Genomic DNA, 9,703 nt, shown 5'->3' with positions numbered 1-9,703 from the left:
AATGGGCAGAGAATCTGAGTAGACAGTTCTTCAAAGAAGATATACAAATGGCTGACAGCACATGAAAAGATGCTCATCGTTAGTAATCAAGGAAATGCAAATCAAAACCACAGTGAGATATCATTCACACCCATTAGGACAGCTATTATCAAAAAGTCAAGGGGTGCCTGGGCAGCTCAGTCGGTTAAGTGTCTGCCTTGGGCTTGGGTCATGATCCCGGGATCCTGAGATGGAGAAATGAAAACATATGTTGACACAAAAAGTTGTACATGAATGTTCATAGCATATTTATGAGTAATAGCCAAAGTTAGAAATAACCCAAATGTCCATCAGCTGATAAGTGGATAAACAAAATGTGGTGTATCCATACAATGGAGTATTGTTCAGCCAAAAAAGAATGAATTGCTGATACATGTTACAACATGGATAAACTTTGAAAACATTATGCTAGGGGTGCCTGGGTGGCTCAGTTGTTAAGCGTTTGCCTTCGGCTCAGGTCATGATCCCAGCGTCCTGGGATCCAGCCCCGCATGGGGTTCCCTGCTCAGCGGGAAGCCTGCTTCTCCCTCTCTAACTCCCCCTGCTTGTGTTCCCTCTCTCTCTCTATCAAAATAAATAAATAAATTCTTTAAAAAAAAAAGAAAACATTATGCTAAGTGAAGTAAGCCAATTATAAAAGACCACATCTTATATGATTCCATTCCTATGAAATGCCCAAGAAGGCAAATAGAGAAATAGAAAGTAGATCAGTGGCTGCATAGGGCTGCAGGATGGAGGATTAAGGATGTGATAGCATATGGAGTTTCTTTGACATAATGAAAATATTCTGTAATTGATTGTTCTACAAGTCAGTGAATATACTGAAAACCATTGAACTGGACACCTTAAATGGGTGAATTGTATGACATGTGAATCATACATCCATAAAACTGTTACCAAAAAAAAAAAAAGTCAATTGCCTCTTTTCTCCAAACTATTTGAACAATTGTAAAAAGAACAAGATACTGTGTATATCTACCTATAGGGGCTGGTTTTGCAAAGATGTGCATATTGTATGGACTCATGTGAACTCATGTGAACAATTTTGCCGTGTGTATATAGTGTGTATACACACATTTCCACAAGTAAAAATATGTCAGGACCCTTGACCAGGTTTATCTGAGAAAGGTAAGTAGGTAGGAGGAAAAGTTTCCTTTTTACTTTATATACTTCTTTATTGTTTGAATTTTTTACAATGAGCACTTGCTATTTTGTTTATTAAACAATAAAAATAAAAAAGGCAAAAAAGGGAGCTCCTTTACAGCCCTACACAGTTAAGTATTCTCTCTTACTGGGCGGGAAGACTGAGTTCCAGCAGAGGTGAGGGATGCTGCCAGGCTCTCTTGTACAGCCGAGAGGTGGCCGCGCCTGGGGGCAGAGAGCTCACCCACAGGACCCCAAGCCTAAGCATTCCATCTCCAACCCCCTCTTTGCTGGAATGGGACTCAGGCTATTTTTGTAATTTTCCCAAAATGGACCTCCTGGGAGTCTACTTCAAGAACAGTGGATGACAACAATAACCCAGTTAAAGGGCACATATGAAATTAACCAGGTTTGTGCAACACATTTCAAAATTCACCAAAATAAAGTGAGAGCCTAAATAAGACCAAAGGAGCCTCAGAGCAGCTGGTGATCAGGCTCCAAGGCTTGACTGATTCTTGTCTTTAAAATGTTCCAGTCATTTAAATATTCATTAGGAAATCGGCATCACTGGGGAAATGTATTAAATGAGTTAAATGAGCTAAATACCACAATTCACAGTGGAAAAATATCCAAACTACTTGTTGATTGCTGTAATTTCTGAAGCCAGCTGTGGAGTGGCACTAAAGCTCGGCAGCCCCCTGGCTTTTAAATAGTGTGGCCTTCTTGGAAAGTGTCCTTGGAGAGACCACTATTTTCCCTTGTTCTGAAAAATGCTTTCCAAAGCATCTAATCTCAGTGGTTTTCTGTAGAAATTTAAAAAACAAACAAACACTTGCCTTGGTGAAAAGTGCTTGTTAGGATGTATGAATGGTTGCTGACAATTTCTTAGCATCTCCCTTTGGGGATCAGTTGACCTGCTGGAGAAAACTATCTCCCTAGGTTCTTGGTACCTGGAAAATCTCTAGAACTGTGGAGCTCTTGGCTCTCTCCTTTCTGGTGAACAGCTTTTCACTTCTGCTGCCTCGATGCCACCTTCGTCCAGTTAACAGTCCTGTTGTTTGCGGAACCCACCTCTCCCCTACTCTTAGTCTATGGGGTCCACCTGGGATGCCCCTCTTTGCCCTGTGGCAGCTGAATCTCATGGCCAGCTAATCAGAGCACAACACCCCCCAGGCCACAGGGATTGGCTTTTCTTAGGTCAGCGTGAGTTGGGTTTCCTACCACTTGGAACCAAAATGGTGTTCACTGGATCAGCCACCAAACACAACAGTGGGTGCTCAGAAAAAGAGCCATTGCTACAGCAGCTAAGAGCAGCCGGGGGGCCTGGGTCATCTCCCCCCACAGCTCCCTGCAGCTCCCGGCACACACCACTCCAGCGTGGGCCTTGACCTTCCCACCTCTCCAACAGCTGACTTGTCACTCACTTTATCTTCCTCTTAGGGCACCCCCAAATACACCCACTACCCAGAGGTGACCATGCACAAAGTAGAATTTATGGAAGCTTCCCTAGGAGAGAGGGGAGGGCTTCAATCACATACCCCACAGCAATGACTTTAGAAGTCTTCATCATGTGTCTGCACTCCCAAGGCTCTTCTCTGTCCCCGCTGCCTGGCACATCCTCCTCCTCCCCCCCCCACCCCCCCAGGGGCTCTGCAACCTCCCCCCTACAGAAGCAAACACTTTCCTATTTTCTCAGACAGCAAACTCCTCCCTTGTCTCAATTCCAGGCAAACGTGGACCGCAGGCCAGGAGGCTTCGCTGCAGTATCGGTTTTAAGTGAGGAAACCATACCATGCTCATCGTGTATGTTAATGAGCTCTCAGCAACCTGGGAGCTAATGAGACTTGCTATCCAGATTTTTTTAAAACTGTTTCACAGAGTGAAGCAACTTGCTCCTGGCCACAAGGCTGGCAGGGGGCAGAGTCAGGACTCAAACCTACTCTGCCTGTGCAATCCAGATGAAGCCAAACAACTGGTGTGGACAAGCCGTGTGCTGATGGACAAGGGAGAGAGGCAGCAGAGGTGGCCGAGAACACTCGGACCTGCTTCGTTAGATGTGAAGGTGTCCAAACATGTTAGAGCTTTGGGCAAAGGTACAGAAATATATGTGGTGGCGTTTTTCCTGAGAAAAATTATTGTAACGTTGATATGTTTGGGAAAATTGCACATTTCCCAATTTGTTGTTCAGTTTGTCACAGTGATGGTTGCTATTTTCCAGACAGCTTGACGTGCTCAGAACCTGAGTTATACCCGCCCTGGCATGCAGACTCACAGTATGGACAGCCCCTTTGTTGTTTAAAGCACACATTTCAACAGGTTGTAAGATTTCAGCAAAATGTGCCCCCCAGTCCTCATGTGGACAACCATTTCCAGGTCATGGACTTCCCACAACTTCGGGGACAACCTTATTTCCACACCTTCTTTTGACTGGAGCATCCTCTGCACAACCCAGGGAGCCCCATCTAAGTGTCTGTCAGAACTGGCCTTCAAGGGAAGGGGTGGGGGGTGCCCCCTGGTTATAGATCCCCCCACTGTCCCAGCTCTGACTGGGCCCCAAGTAGCTGCTATGTAAATTAAATCTCCCCCTGCAGCAACAAAAAAAGGTGCCCCCCCAATCCCCTTCCTGAACAAGACAACCTTGGGCACACATGTTTGAGAAAATGCTTTGAAGGTTGGTCAAATAGAAGCATATGTATCATTTTACAGACTTGGGGCACAGAGAAAAGAAAAGATGGCTATTTTCTTTGTCAGCAACACCATAGGCAGAGTTCGGGGTGGAGATTCGGAGCCTGGGTGTGAAAGTTAGCCCCCTCTTAGGATCTGTATGGACGAAAAATTACTCATCCTCACAATGCTCGGTTTTTTTCATTGATAAAATGGAAGAGGTAATAACACCTTCCTGATTGGACTATTATAAGGATAAAAATGAAAGACTATACGGAGCAGAGCTGGGATCCTGGCACACTGTTAAGCCATCAATAAATGTTAGGGCTTATTATTCCTTATTATTATCCTGAGTGTCCATTTTTGCTCAAAGGACATATATTCTTTTCCCATCGGGTAAAAGATGAAGTCTGGTTTTTAAGATCCTCCGTAACAAAGCAGCAGCATCTGTTTTCTTTGGCCTTTCTTTTGGGCCCAGTGATTCTGAGAAGGAAGTGACTGCAGGGTATTTTCATTTTGCACTTCAGCTGGAAATAAAGGTGACAAACAGCATGGAAGGCAGACAATTTGTAACACAGTTCAACTCTGGCCTCCATTGTTTGAGAATTCCCTCTTATGACAAAATTTTCCTGGGGTATTCAAAACAAAAATAGCTCACATTATCTCCTCTCACTCCCCACATATGTAGGAAACCTAGTGAGTTCCATTAGCCCCACATTGACCAACCTGGTCAGACAATGAACAAGCACCATGGACTGAGCACTGTTAGGTGCTCTCCCTGCACTGTCTTAATGTTCAATAAAGTGTACGAAGATGCACTTGAGTCCGGAGGCAGTGTGACTCAGTGGCTCAGGATAAGAACACTAGATCCCAACCAATTGGATATGAATTCCAGCTATGTGACCTTAGGAAATTTGCTCAACCTCTCTGAGCCTCAACATCTTCATCAGTAGCATCAAAGTAGTACATGTCTCACGGGGTGTAGTGAGGATTTAGAGGCGTTATTAGACGGAAAAGACCAACAACAATGACCGGCACATAGTAAGTACTTGAAAGTACTTGATAAATATTAGCTGTTATTGTTCTCACCCTATGTAGTGGCAAAGTAAGTAGAATGGGCATCCATAGTTTGTTTTGTCCAACATCTATGTTCCTGTCTTCTGGAAACCACACCCCAATTTTATTTTGAGTTTCCTCCTACATTCATTGTACATAGTCTTGGATAGGCTGTCAATTAAATTACTCCAAGAAAAATATGGATGGCCCAAGAAATGTCAGTCAGATATTCTTTCCTGGAATTTGGCTCAAGGATAGTGACAAAATGACTGAACATGATTAGAAATCTAGGAATTCATCTTAGGAACAACATGGACCAGGGTCCCCATTAGTTTCTGCTGCCCAAATCTGCATTTCTATTCTGGTCATGTCCCTCTACCCCATAAGCTACCTCTCAGGCTTCCTATGTGCAAATTCCAGAGGTAATTTCTGTGGCTTGCAATGAAAGAACTCTAAGACATCCTTCAAGATTCTTTCTATTTCAGCACAGCCCATGTTCCAATACATAACAATGACAGATAAAACTTTAAAAGAGAAGCACTCTAGGATAAATGTTTGGGGCCAGAAATAAGACAGGAATGCAACGTTGTAGATGATACAGAAGGAACAGCCTGCTGAGCGCTGGAGCCCTAAGCAGGCAAGGTACCTGGGAGCTTGGCTTTTTTTTTTACAGGTAAGGGGACTAAAAATATTTCATGTGAGATGGAGAACTGGCTCCAATCCCTCTGCTTAAAGTCAGGTGTTGAGATGTAGATCCCCTGGTGGGGAAATAAGGATGAAATGAACTCTGACCTACTCCCTGGAGCACTGATTTATTTGGGGTTCTGGATCTCAAGAGGAGGCTGGACAAAGAACATAGAATCAATCAAGGTTGCTGCTGGCTTTTGTCTGAGCCTAGGATTTCTCTAGCATTACCAAAGAATAGAATCTGTAGAAAATAGATACCTTTCAAACACAAAGAAAAAAAAGCTAGAATAGTTATATTAATATTACACAAGGTAGAATTCAGAAGAAGGAATATTAGCAAGAAAAAAGAAAGATATGATGATAAAGGAATCAATTCATTAAAGAAGAAATCCAGGGGCACCTGGGTGGCTCAGTCAGTTAAGCATCTGACTCTTGATCTCAGCTCAGGTCTTGATCTCAGGATCATGAGTTCAAGCCCCATGTTGGGCTCCACTCTGGGCATGAAAGCCTACTTTAAAAAAAAAGAAAGAAAGGAAAGAAAGAAAGAAAGAAAGAAGAAATCCAAATATGTATGCATCTAATAACAGAGCTCTAAAACGTATAAGAAAAATTGATAGAGTTAAAAGGAAAAATAGACTAAACCACAATTATATTTGGACATTTTGACACCCATTCATTAACTGATAGACAAAAAAAATCAGTAAGGATATAAAACTCTTAACACTATCAACCAACCTGTCCTAATTGGTATTTCTGAAAGAGTCTACCCAACAACAGAATAAACATTTTTGAGTTTATATGGAACATTACCAAAATATACTGTATTCTGGTCGTAAAACAAGTCTCAATAAATCTGAAAAGGATTGAAATAATACAGATATGTTCTCTGACCAAAACAGAACTCATCTAGAAATCAAGAACAGAAAATTATGAAAAAAAATCCAAATATTTGGAAATTAAACCATATATTCCTAATTTACCAATGGGTCAAATAAAAAAATCACAAGGGAATTAGAAAATATTTGCACTGAATCAAAATGAAAATACAATATTTTAAAATTTGTGGTATGCAACTAAAGCATTGCTTAGAGAGAAGTGTATACCATTAGCTATTTATATTAGGAAACAATAAAGGTCTAAAATCAGTGATCTAAATGTGTACCTAAAGGAACTAAAAAGAGGAGCAAATCAATCTTAATAACAAGTAAAAATGAAAGCAGAAACATCAATGACATAGAAAGTGGAAAAAAATAAAATCAACAGGAGCACCTGGGTGGCTCAGTCAGTTGAGTGACTGACTCTTCATTTTGGCCTGGGTCATGATCCCCAGGTCGTGGGACTGAGCCCTGTGTCAGGCTCTGTGCTTGGCAGGGATTCTGCTTGGGATTCTCTCTCTTCCTCTCCCTCTGCCCCTCCCCCCCCACTCATGTGCCCTCTCTCTCTCTCAAATAAATCTTTTAAAAAATAAAATCAATAAAACCCAAAGTAGATTCTTTGAAGTGTTTTTTTAATTGAACAACTCTAGACAAACTTGCCAGAAAAAAGAAAAAAGACACAAATTGCCAAAATCAGGAATGAAAGAAGAGACATCACTACAGAGCCTACAGACAAAGAAAGAATATTAAAATACTGTGACCAATTCCTTCCAACTTTTTACCACATTGTGGTAAAATACATGAAATTTACTATCTTAATCATTTGTGAGTCTACAGCTCAGTCATATTTGACTATATTTATAATATTGTACAACCATCACCATCATTCATCTACAGAACTCTTTTCATCTTTTTTTAAAGATTTTTTTTTTTTAATTTTTAAATAATCTCTACACCCAGCATGGGGCTGGAACTCACAACCCCGAGATCAAGAGTCACACTCTCCAACTGAGCCAGCCAGGCACTCCTCTTTTCATCTTATAAAACTGAAACTCTATATGCATTAAATGATAACTCCCCATTTCCCATCCCTTACCCTCTAGCAAACACCCTTTTACTTCTGTCTCTATGATTTTGGCTACTCTAACTACCTCATATAAGTGAAATCATACATTTGCTTTTTGTGACTTGCTTATTTCATCTAGCATAATGTCCTCAAGGTTCATCCATGTTGTAGCGTATGTCAAAATTTCCTTCCTTTTTAAGGCTGAATATTCCATTGCACATATATACCACATTTTACTTTTTTTTTTTAAGTTTCTTTTTTAATTACAGTTAACAGTGTTATATTAATTTCAGGTATACAATATAGTGATTTGGCAATTCCATACATGACCAGTGCTCATCACAAGTGCGCTCCTTAATCCCCACCACCTATTTAAGCCATCCCCCCAATACACCACATTTTTCTTATTAATCCATCCACCAATGGACATCTGGGGTCCTGTCACATTTTTAGATACTGTGAACAATGCTCCTATGAAAATGGGTGTATAAATATCTCTTTGAGACCCTGATTTCATTCTTTTGAGTATACACCCAGAAATGAAATTACTGGATCATATGGCAATTCTATTTTAAATTTTTTGAGGAACTGCTATCCTGTTTTCACAATGGCTGTACCATTTTACATTCCTACCAAAAATGCGTAAGTGTTTTAATTTCCCCACATCCCTGCCAACACTTAATTTCTTTTTTCTTTTAAAGATTTATTTATTTGAGGGGGGCACAGAGGGAAAGGGAGAGTGAGTCTTAAGCAGACTCCATACTGAGCACAGAGCCCAACATGGGGCTTGACCTCACGACCCTGAGATCGCAACCTGAGCTGAAACCAAGAGTCAGACACTTAACCAGCTGTGCCACCCAGGCGCCCCTTTCTTAATAGCCATTCTAATGAATGTGAGGTGGTATCTGTTGTATTTTGCTTTGCATTTTATCAACAATTTTATGCTAATAAATTCAACAACTTGGTGAAATGGACAAATTCCTTGAGACCTTGTATTACTCTGCTAGGACTGCCATAACAAAGTACCAAGACTGGATGTCTTAAACAATATAAGTTTTATTTTTTCATAATTCTGGAGACTAGAAGTTCAAGATCAAGGTGTCAACAGGGTTGTTTTTTTCTGAGGCCTCTCTCCTTGGCTTGTAGATGGCTACCTTCTCCCTGTGTCTTCAAAAGGTCTTCATCTATACCTGTGTCTTGATCTTTTTTTTTTTTTTTTTAAGATTTGTTTGAGAGAGAGAGAGCATGCACAAGGGAGAGGGAATCCCAAGCAGACTCCCAGCTGAGCTTGAGCCCAACACGGAGCTTGATCCCAGGACCCCTAGATCACGACCTGAGCTGAAACCAAGAGTGGGTCTTTCAACTGACTGTGCCACCCAGGCACCCCCTAATCTCCTCTTCTTATAAGGACACCAGTCATATTTGATTAGGGCCCAACCTAATGTCTTATTTTAACTTAATTACCTCATCAAAGGCCAGATCTCTAAATATAGTCACATTCTGAAGTACTGAGGGTTAGGACTTCCACATTTTAATTTGGGGGGAACACAATTCAGCCCATAACAAACTATCAAAACTCACTCAAGAGAAAACAGATAATGTGAGTAGCCCTAAATTTATTAAAGAAATTGAATTCATGGGGCACCTGGGTGGCTCAGTTAAGCGCCCAACTCTTGATTTCTGCTCAGGTCATTATCTCAGGATCTTGAGATGGAGCCCCGCATCAGGCTTTGTGCTCAGTGTGGTGTCTGCTTTGGGATTCTCTCTCTCCTTCTCCCTCTGCCCCTCCCCCTATCCTGACTCTCTCTCAAATAAATGAAATCTTTAAAAAACAAAAAAGAAATTGAATTCATAGCTTAAAACCTTTCCACAGAAACAAAAACAAAAACAAAAAACTTCAAGCCCAATTGTCTTCACTGATTAATTCTACCAAATATTTAAAGAAGAATTAATGCCATTCCTGTGGTGTGATTCAAAGCATACCCCAATAAGCTGTTTTTGAGGCTAATGGAACTTAACACACTGTTCTCCAACTTCAGGCTGATGGTTCCTTTAAGGTGCCCCACCCCAACCCTGTGGCCTGTATTTCTAGGTCTGCTCCATGGAAGGTTCACCTCTCCCAGTTCTCCTATAGGACTCTTCTTCCTTTGAATACCACCTCTTCCAGGAAGCC

The sequence above is a fragment of the Halichoerus grypus genome, chromosome 7 (genome assembly GCF_964656455.1).
Source record: "Halichoerus grypus chromosome 7, mHalGry1.hap1.1, whole genome shotgun sequence".
Lineage (NCBI taxonomy): Eukaryota > Metazoa > Chordata > Mammalia > Carnivora > Phocidae > Halichoerus > Halichoerus grypus.
The sequence above is the reverse complement of the archived record's forward strand: the minus strand, read 5'-3'. Positions refer to the sequence as shown.